General features: G+C 41.4%; 1 non-coding gene across 1 annotated transcript; it reads right to left on the bottom strand.

The window, feature by feature from the left end:
• Window positions 1-8,738: 8,738 nt before the first annotated feature.
• LOC141637120 (small nucleolar RNA R71) lies at window positions 8,739-8,845 on the bottom strand. The gene has a single exon (XR_012541682.1). It is a non-coding gene; the product is annotated as a small nucleolar RNA R71 (small nucleolar RNA).
• Window positions 8,846-9,102: the final 257 nt, after the last annotated feature.

Genomic DNA, 9,102 nt, shown 5'->3' with positions numbered 1-9,102 from the left:
ACTAAAATTGAGAACGGTCTTTATAGGTCAAACTCCAATGAGTCCCTTCTTCGTCGGTAGGCATAATATGACCCCTTCTACGTCGGGTAAGTTGGAACCGATTGACCTATTTTATCTCAACACTGTGGTCACTCGTATGATCCTGTGACTATGGTGGACTATAGATAGGATTTACGGAAATCTATCGACCAAGAGTTCTTCCGGAAGAATTAGCTAAACAGTTGGCTTATCAATTTACAGAAATTGAGTCTTGGGATCACTTGTATCTTTCTTGAGGGAGATCAATTATGCAAGTGCGAGAGTCTACATGTTTAAAATGAATTTTAAAATAGACTTAAATCACCTCGATGAGTTGCTTATTTCGTTTTTGTTTTTCTTTCTTTTTAAGTGTAGATCACGTATTTTAAACTCGCTAAACAACAAATGGCTGGTTCTCACAAAACCCAATGCCAAGTGCCACATTGGACCGTGAGTCCCGGCTTCGGATCTTCATGAATCGGATGAATCGCCTACTCGATCAAGAATGATGGATCCAACTTCGCGGATCGGGAGGCGGCATTACGGAATGCTACCGCTGCCGACGGAAGCTCAAATATCTCTTAGAGCCCATCCCGCAAAACCCCGGTCCCACGGCTAGAGCTGCTGAAGTCACCAAGTTTAATGATTTCTGTATGGAAGCGGGTGCGATTAAAAACGTACTCATTTTTGCAATGGAACCCAATTTGCAGAAACGCTTCATAGCCCATGGTGCAAACAAGATTTTCACCACGCTCACTAAGGAATTCTCGAAAGCACCGAGAATCGTGACCTATGAGCATACCACTCGCTTCTTTGATGCGAGACTCCGAAGGGCCAACCGGTTAGCCCACACATTCTCAAAGCATGATTGAGAATGTCGAGAAATCGAGACCTTTAATCGTAACATCAGCGAGAATATTGTTATCGACCGCATTCTTCATTCACTCCACGATGGTTATTCGCAATTTAGAGCGAATTACTATATGAATGATTTGAAGAAAACTCCGCATGAACCGCACTCCTCCTCGTACATACCGAGAAGGACATGAAGTTCAGTGGGAGCATGAAACAAGATGTTCTCGTTGTGTCAAATAAAGGAAAGGGTAAGGGCAAAGCTCAGGCAAACCTAGCAGGAGGTAAGGCGAAGTTCAAGAAGTCGGGTTCAGGTAAGAGTGGGCCTGGTGAGTCGAGCACCTCATCGGGCACGACAAAGAGCAAGAATGAAAACATGGAATGCCATCACTGCCACAAGACTGGGCATTGGAGACGCACATGTCCTGTTTATCATGAGGACTTAAAGGCAGGTCGTGTTAAACCCGTTGGTATGTCTTCCTCTTCTTCTACTTTTATTCATATGATTGAGATTAACCACGCAAGTTACGGAACTTGGGTACTTGATACTGGTTGTGGTTCTCATCTCGTGTAATCATGTGCGGGGCTCCAAACATCGAACCCCTCGTAAAGGGTGAGGTGGACCTGCGTGTTGGGAATGGAGCAAGAGTAGCTGCCATCTCCAAGGGGACATATGTGATCCAGCTTCCTAGCGGATTTGAGTTGTCATTATATGACGCTATTATGTTCCTAGTCTTTCGAAAAACATTATTTCGGTTTACGCACTTGATAAACTTGGGTTTTCATTTGTAATAGAAAATAATTCTTGCATTTTCTCATTACACGATATGATTTACTACAAGGCGGTCTCCATGAACGGAATTTATGTTTTAGATCAGACCACGGAAATATTACACGTAATGAATAAAAAGTTAAAGGTTGGTGACAAAGATCAAACGTATTTATGGCACTACCGTATGGGACACATTAATGAGAAACGCGTAAAACAGCTCATCAAACATGGAGCTATCTCGGCCTTTGATTTTCAATCATTTGGCACGTGTGAATCATGTCTCATCGGTAAGATGACTCGTATTTCCTTCAAAGGTGTTGGAATGCGCGCTGCTGACCTATTAGGGCTCATACACACGGATGTATGTGGTCCTATGTCAATCACCGCACGAGAAGGCTACAGGTATTTCATCACTTTCACGGATGATTTAAGTAGATATGGCTATGTCTACTTAATGAAGCACAAAAGTGAATCCTTTGAGAAATTCAAAGAATACCAAAATAGGGTACAGAACCTACTTGGTAGAAAGATAAAAACACTACGTTCGGATCGTGGTGGCGAGTATCTTTCTCACGAGTTTGATCAACACCTTAAAGACTGTGGGATCGCCCTACGCTTAACTCCACCGGAACACCTCACCAATGGTGTGTCCGAACGGAGAAATCGAACACTACTTGATATGGTTCGATCCATGATGAGTCACACGGTTTTACCTGATTCATTATGGGGTTATGCTCTTTTGTCGGCCGCTCTAATACTTAACCAAGTCCGTCTAAAGTCATTGACAAAACTCCATATGAACTATGGAAGGGAACGGTCCCCAACTTGTCCTTTATACGGGTTTGGGGCTGCGAGGCTTATGTCAAGTGGAGACCTGAAGATAAGCTCGGCCCGCGATCGGTCAAGACATACTTTATAGGTTATCCTAAAGGATCACGTGGTCATTACTTCTATTCGCCAACCGAACAACGTGTTTTTGTTGCGGCGAGTGCGACATTCTTAGAGAAGGAATTCCTCGAGAATGCAAAGAGTGATAGAACCTTCGACCTGTCGGAGATTCCAGAACCAAACACCGAGCAACCATTGGAGGAACCTATTCCTTCAATCCCGGCTGCGGTAAATATTCCTGAGGAACCTAGGAGGTCGGGAAGAGTCTCTATTCCTCCGGACAGATACATTGGTATGGTCGAGGAACATGACATAGATGACGTTCTACTCTTAACGAGTAGTGAACCCGCAACCTATAAAGGTGCCGTGACCAGTTCTGACTCGAAACTATGGCTTGAGGCCATGAAATCCGAGATGGACTCTATGTATGAGAACAACGTATGGGATCTTGTTGACTTACCTGCTAAGGTTCGTCCCCTTCAATGCAAATGGCTTTACAAGATAAAGCATTCCGTGGAAGGTCAACAAGATATCTACAAAGCACGACTAGTTGCTAAAGGTTTCACCCAAGTGCCAGGTTTGCACTACGATGAGATTTTTGCACCCGTAGTCATGCTGCGTTCCATTCGGATTATCTTAGCGATTGCCGCTTTTCATGACTATGAAATTTGGCAAATGGACGTGAAAACCGCCTTCTTAAACGGCTTTTTGGAGGAAGAGTTGTACATGGTACAACCCGAAGGTTTCATCGATCCAGCACATCCTAAGAAAGTGTGCAAGCTTAAGCGTTCCATTTATGGACTTAAGCAAGCATCAAGGAGTTGGAATCATCGCTTCGACCAAGTGATAAAAGACAATGGATTTACTCGATCGGTCGAGGAACCATGTCTATATATCAAGTCGAGTGGGAGCAAGATTGTCTTCCTAATATTGTATGTTGACGACATACTCCTGATTGGGAATGACATACCTCTCTTAACTTCGGTGAAAGTATGGTTGAAAAACCATTTCCAGATGAAAGATCTGGGAGAGGCACAAAGAATTCTAGGCATCCGTATCTATCGAGATAGATCACGACGGATGTTATCTCTCGATCGAGTCTTACATAGACAAAGTCCTAGAGAGATTCAAAGATGACTAACTCCAAGAAGGGGTTCCTTCCTATGGCTCCAGGGGTGCATTTGAGCCGCTCGAGCACCGAGACACCGGAAGAGAAAGAGCGCATGACACGGATTCCTTATGCTTCGGCTATAGGATCAATCATGTATGCCATGATATGCACACGTCCGGACGTGGCATATGCATTGAGTATGACAATTCGATTCCAACAAAGATCCAGGTGAACCACATTGGCTGGCTATCAAGAACATTCTTAAGTACCTACGGAGGACTAAAGATTGGGCATTGACTTATGGAGGCTCTCAAACGCTATGCGCAACCTGAAGGTTCTGCAGATGCTAGCTTCCAAACGGATCGAGATGACTCGAAATCTCGGTCTGATTCGTTTTTACTCTTAATGGCGCTGCATCACCGGAAGAGTTCGAAACAAACGGTTACAAAGAGATTCTACGACGAGTCCGAGTACTATGCCGCGTCTGAAGCTACAAAGGAAGCGATATGGAGGCGTCAATTCTTACATGGGCTCTCTGTAGTGCCTAGTTCGAATGACCCGATCACCATCTATTGCGACAATAGTGGTGCCATCTTCCAAGCTAAGGAGCCAAAGTCTAGCAACAAGTCTAGACATGTACAACGGAAAGCTCATCTAATCCGGGATTACGTGGAGCAAAAGGAAGTAGTGATAGAAAAGATTGCTACTGATGATAACATAGCAGATCCTCTCACTAAACCATTACGACAAGATAAGCATGAAGGGCATGTTAATTCCATGGGAATTAAACGTGTTCCTAAGTTGTAGTACTCTTTTATGGATTAGATTCATTCTCTTTTGTACTCTATACGACATCATCGTTTTGATATTTTATATATATATTTTGTTTTTCATGTGGTATTGTACGACAATTTTTGAACACCACAAAGTGAACTGAACGAACATTATATTTTTCAGTCCTTAATTGCCCACATGAGCTGATAACTCTGGCAATTATTTTGTGATGTTGGTTGATGGTGGGTTCAACGAGCCATAAGTCAACCAGTTGACTGACCAATCACAAAGGCGTTTTATACGGATATTTCGTAGGACACAATTGTGACATCGACATGGAGTCCTAAATGTTTTACAACATTCGGTGCCCGGTCGTGGATAGGACCTCCATAATGATCCTAAGAGTCGAATCTTTTGACTATCGACTGTCTCTTGAGACTAAGGCAGATTTTGGGTGACTTTGGTTTCTTTCTCACGGTCATCCGTAACAGGGGGCCAAGTAGATTTTTTCTGGGTCATTTCATGCTGTGCTTAGATCGGAAGGAGTTCGAGTTGAAGGAAATATTCAGCCTCTATCAGGTACTCGATATTTCTCAGGGCCACTCGAGGAGCTGTAACTGAAATGCAAGGCCATGCTCGGATACGGATTCGTTTTATCAGTTGAGTTACTCTCTAGTCGGGGAAACCACTCTAGATACAGATCGATTGTAAAATACGACCTTTGCGGATCCAGAACTGCAAATTGTTTTACATTGAGTGGGAGAGATTTTAAATGAATATGAGAATCGGTTATCGCACATACACTTGTACGGACAAGTGGGAGTTTGTTGGAGCTTGTGTCCTCCAGTTAGTGCGGATAACGTCATTGCACATGCACTTGTACGGACAAGTGGGAGCTTGTTGGGGTTGGTGTCCTTAACGCTTAGTGCAAGGACTTATAAACCTCTAAAAGGATCAAAGGGCATATTTTGGTATTATTATCACTTGATCCACGTTTATCAATAACGGTTGGCTTGCTAGATAAGTTTGACGTTATTGTCATACGATGGCGGTGATCAATTGGTCCCTAAAAGTCACACCTATAGGATACGTCTTGAGTGACGTGACGGTATGAAAATACAATCATGTAGATGCCAATTTTGACTAACCGGTTAGTTCGAGTTATTTGACTAATAATTAGTCAAAAATGTGATGTTGAGATATTATATTTAATACGGATTAAATATCATGGGCTAAAGGCGAATTAACCAGTTAATTCGTAAAATTAAATATAAGCGTTTTATATTTAAATTAAATGTATATTGAATATAATTATACAATATTTTTTTGTCGGACATGTATTAATAATTCAACTAACCCGTATTATTAGTTGATGCCTTAATTTCCGATAACCGATAACAGTTTATAATGAAACCGCGTCGTATACACTTAGCAAGCTATGGACCGGACCACGAGTTTAAGTGAAGAGGAAATGAAAAGCCCATTTCCCTCCTCTCACTCGGTTTGGCCGAGACATGCATAGACAAAAGGGGAGTTCTCTCCTCTTGTCTAACCTAGTTAATTCATTTTGCAAAAATAATTAGGGTTTTTGGGAATTGTGCCTCCTAAATTCCGGATCTCTCATCCAACACAAATTCACAAAAACTAATCCCCTCGATATTGCAAGTCAATTAGGGGATTGTCTCTAGCACAAGGGCATTACTCGGACATCTTGGGTGCATCGTTTAGGAGGAGATTTGCTTTAATCTCTCATTGCCTTATTGCACTAGGACCGAAGGTTATTCCTACATCTTTGTCGTTTCTTTATGTTTATCGTTTTATGACAATATTCACATGTAAATTTTGCGTTATAATCCTATAATTAAAGGGCATTATACGGATATTACCCTACAGAATTAGCCTTGTTTCCATGCTTTTTAGTGCTTCTTTGGGTCATTTCTTATCTTTAGTTCTTTGTTTCGCATATTCTTTGAGATTTTGATCCCTTGGTAGGAAAGGAGTAAGAATCTTGCATTTTCATGGCAAAACGAGACTAAATTGATCGAATTCAATGACCAAGCATCAAGGAGAGACAAGATTAGAAGGCCTTTGTACATATCATAGTAGAAGAGCAATGTTGAGAAAGGATCCTTGAGTCCCCAAGGAAATCCCCAAGGAATTTATGAAGAAAAGGGAAGAAGAAGAGAAGAATTGTTGCTGACTGACAATCCGAGCGGATTGTCACCAATCCGTCCGTCCAGCCCCAGCACAATCCAAGCGTCTTTGCCACAATCCGCTCGGATTCCACCTCCACAATCCGCCCGGATTCCCCTGAATCCGCTCGGATTCCAAAACCACAATCCGCCCGTCCCGACCCTATTCCGCCCGGATTCCAGCACAGCACGGATTGTCTTCTCCAAGCTACGAAAAAGAAGCCCTTCTCTCAGAAAAATACCGGCTCCTCCTTGCTCAACTTAAAAAGTGTAATTACTAGTTTAGCCCTTAGTTAACCCTAATGCATCCTCCCTAATTTTCACTATAAATACCCCATTAGTCTAATTAGAGAAGCATGTTCTTCTTATCAATAATTAGTGTAGTTAATATCAATCAAATCTCTCTTTAATATTGTAATCAAGTATTAATCAAGTTTTAATCCAAATTTTAGTTCTTTAATCTCTCTCTTGTTCATCATTTATTTTGGGTAATTGAAGATTATTTTGGGTTATTGTTGGGAGATTGACAACCTCTCAATCAAGCATTCAAGTACTTCTTTTATCTTTGCTTTATTATTGGAATCATTAGTAGGTATAATCTCTTAATCCCTTTTTAATTATTGTTAATTAATTTCATTTATTCATCATGTTTCATATTGTTGGTTGATTGACAACCTTTCTAGCATGATCAACATGATAATGAGTGAGTAGTCTCTTAGCTAGGGTTAATGGGTGATTAGGGGAAACCAACATAGGGAATGATTCATGCTTAAATTAATATGCTTTCATGTTTTATTTGCTTGCTTGTTTTGATCTCAACTCATGCACGTGTTATATTTGATGAAATGCTAAGCCTATAAATCCTTGTATTTACTATCATCTTTTATCTTTTCAATGAGACATATAAGACATAACCCAACTCGAGTCTCATTAGACCATGCATGTTGTTGAGTAGGGAAGATTAAGTCGACTTGTAGGTGTCGTACAATCTAATCGATTCGGCTCCGGGACCCAAACTTTCCTAGGATTGTAAGATATAACCCAACTCAATCCATCACAACAATAATTGCTTGCTTATAATTTGAGAACATGTTTGTATGATCATATCCCATGATTCCCCTATGATCCCATGATACCCTAGTGCCTTTAATCAATTGTTTGCACCCCTTTAATTCATCTTGCTTGTTTATTTTCATTGCTATTTTAGTTTAGTAACCTTCTACATCAACCCAATTTGTGACACCCCTTAGACACCACTAGTTACAATAGAAATCTCATTTCAACTCCCGTCCCTTGGGATCCGACCTTTACTTGCCTCTTTACTAATTGTAGAGTTGTTTGTGGAGTTATAAATTGTGTTTTGATTCGACCGTGACCAACGACCACATCTTAATGTGTGAACACTTAGCGGGATCGCATCAAAAATGGTGCCGTTGCCGGGGACGGTGTTTGTTTGATTTAGATTTCTTTTTATTGTCATTAGTTGTGTCTTTCTTCGCCTTGAGGAAGTAAAACTCCTCAAGGTTTGTTCTAATTTTTTTCGAGTTGTTTGATATTTTGCATGTCTAGAAGGTTACAAGGTGATTTGTTACCTTTTGACCGTGAAATCGAAAGAACCTTGACGAACAATAGGAGAGTTGTTAGGAGGAATTTACGAGGTATTAGTGAAGTTGACCAACCCACTAGTGAGTTTGTCAATCCTTTCGCAATAGAAGGAGAAGAAAACCCATTACAAAATACCCCACAAAATCCCCCTACAATGCCAAAATTCTCGTCACACTCCGTACCCACCGAGGAGAATCTACCAAATGGTACTCCTACACCGCAACATCTCACCGGAAATTTTATTGCCAAGTCCGCCTTCATCCAACTAGTTGAGAGGAGCCAATTCGGGGGGATGCCTAGTGAGGACCCTCATTCCCATATGGAAACCTTTTGCGACTATTGTGATGCTATCTCTCAAACGGGCGTGACTCAAGACCAAATTAGATGGGTCTTATTTCCTTTTTCATTAATCGGCACCGCGAAGCAATGGTTGAAGGGCCTTGATAAGGCCACCCTTGGAATAGATTCTTGGAAGAAGTTGGCTCTAGCTTTCTACAAAAAATTCTACCCACTGGAAAAGACTAACATGCTAAGAGCTCAAATTACGGGTTTTAAGCAAAGGGATGAAGAGTCTTTGTATGAAGCTTGGGAGCGGTTCAAGGGAATTTGTCGCTCATGTCCTCACCATGGACTTAGCGAATGGTTTTTGGTGCAACAATTTTGGAATGGTTTATATGAAGATTCTAGGAACATTCTCAATATGGGATCAAATGGAATGTTCACCGAAGTTGATGACAATCAAACATGGAACAAGATTGGGGAAATGGCGGTCCATAACTCACAATATAGTAGACCTCGCAAGGCTACTAGAGGAGGAAAGCATGAAGTGGACTCCGTTACTCAATTGGGTGCTCAACTTAGTGCTCACATTGACACAATCAACTTGAAGT

Source organism: Silene latifolia, chromosome Y (genome assembly GCF_048544455.1).
Source record: "Silene latifolia isolate original U9 population chromosome Y, ASM4854445v1, whole genome shotgun sequence".
NCBI classification, from domain to species: domain Eukaryota; kingdom Viridiplantae; phylum Streptophyta; class Magnoliopsida; order Caryophyllales; family Caryophyllaceae; genus Silene; species Silene latifolia.
This window is presented reverse-complemented; position numbering and strand designations above follow the sequence as displayed.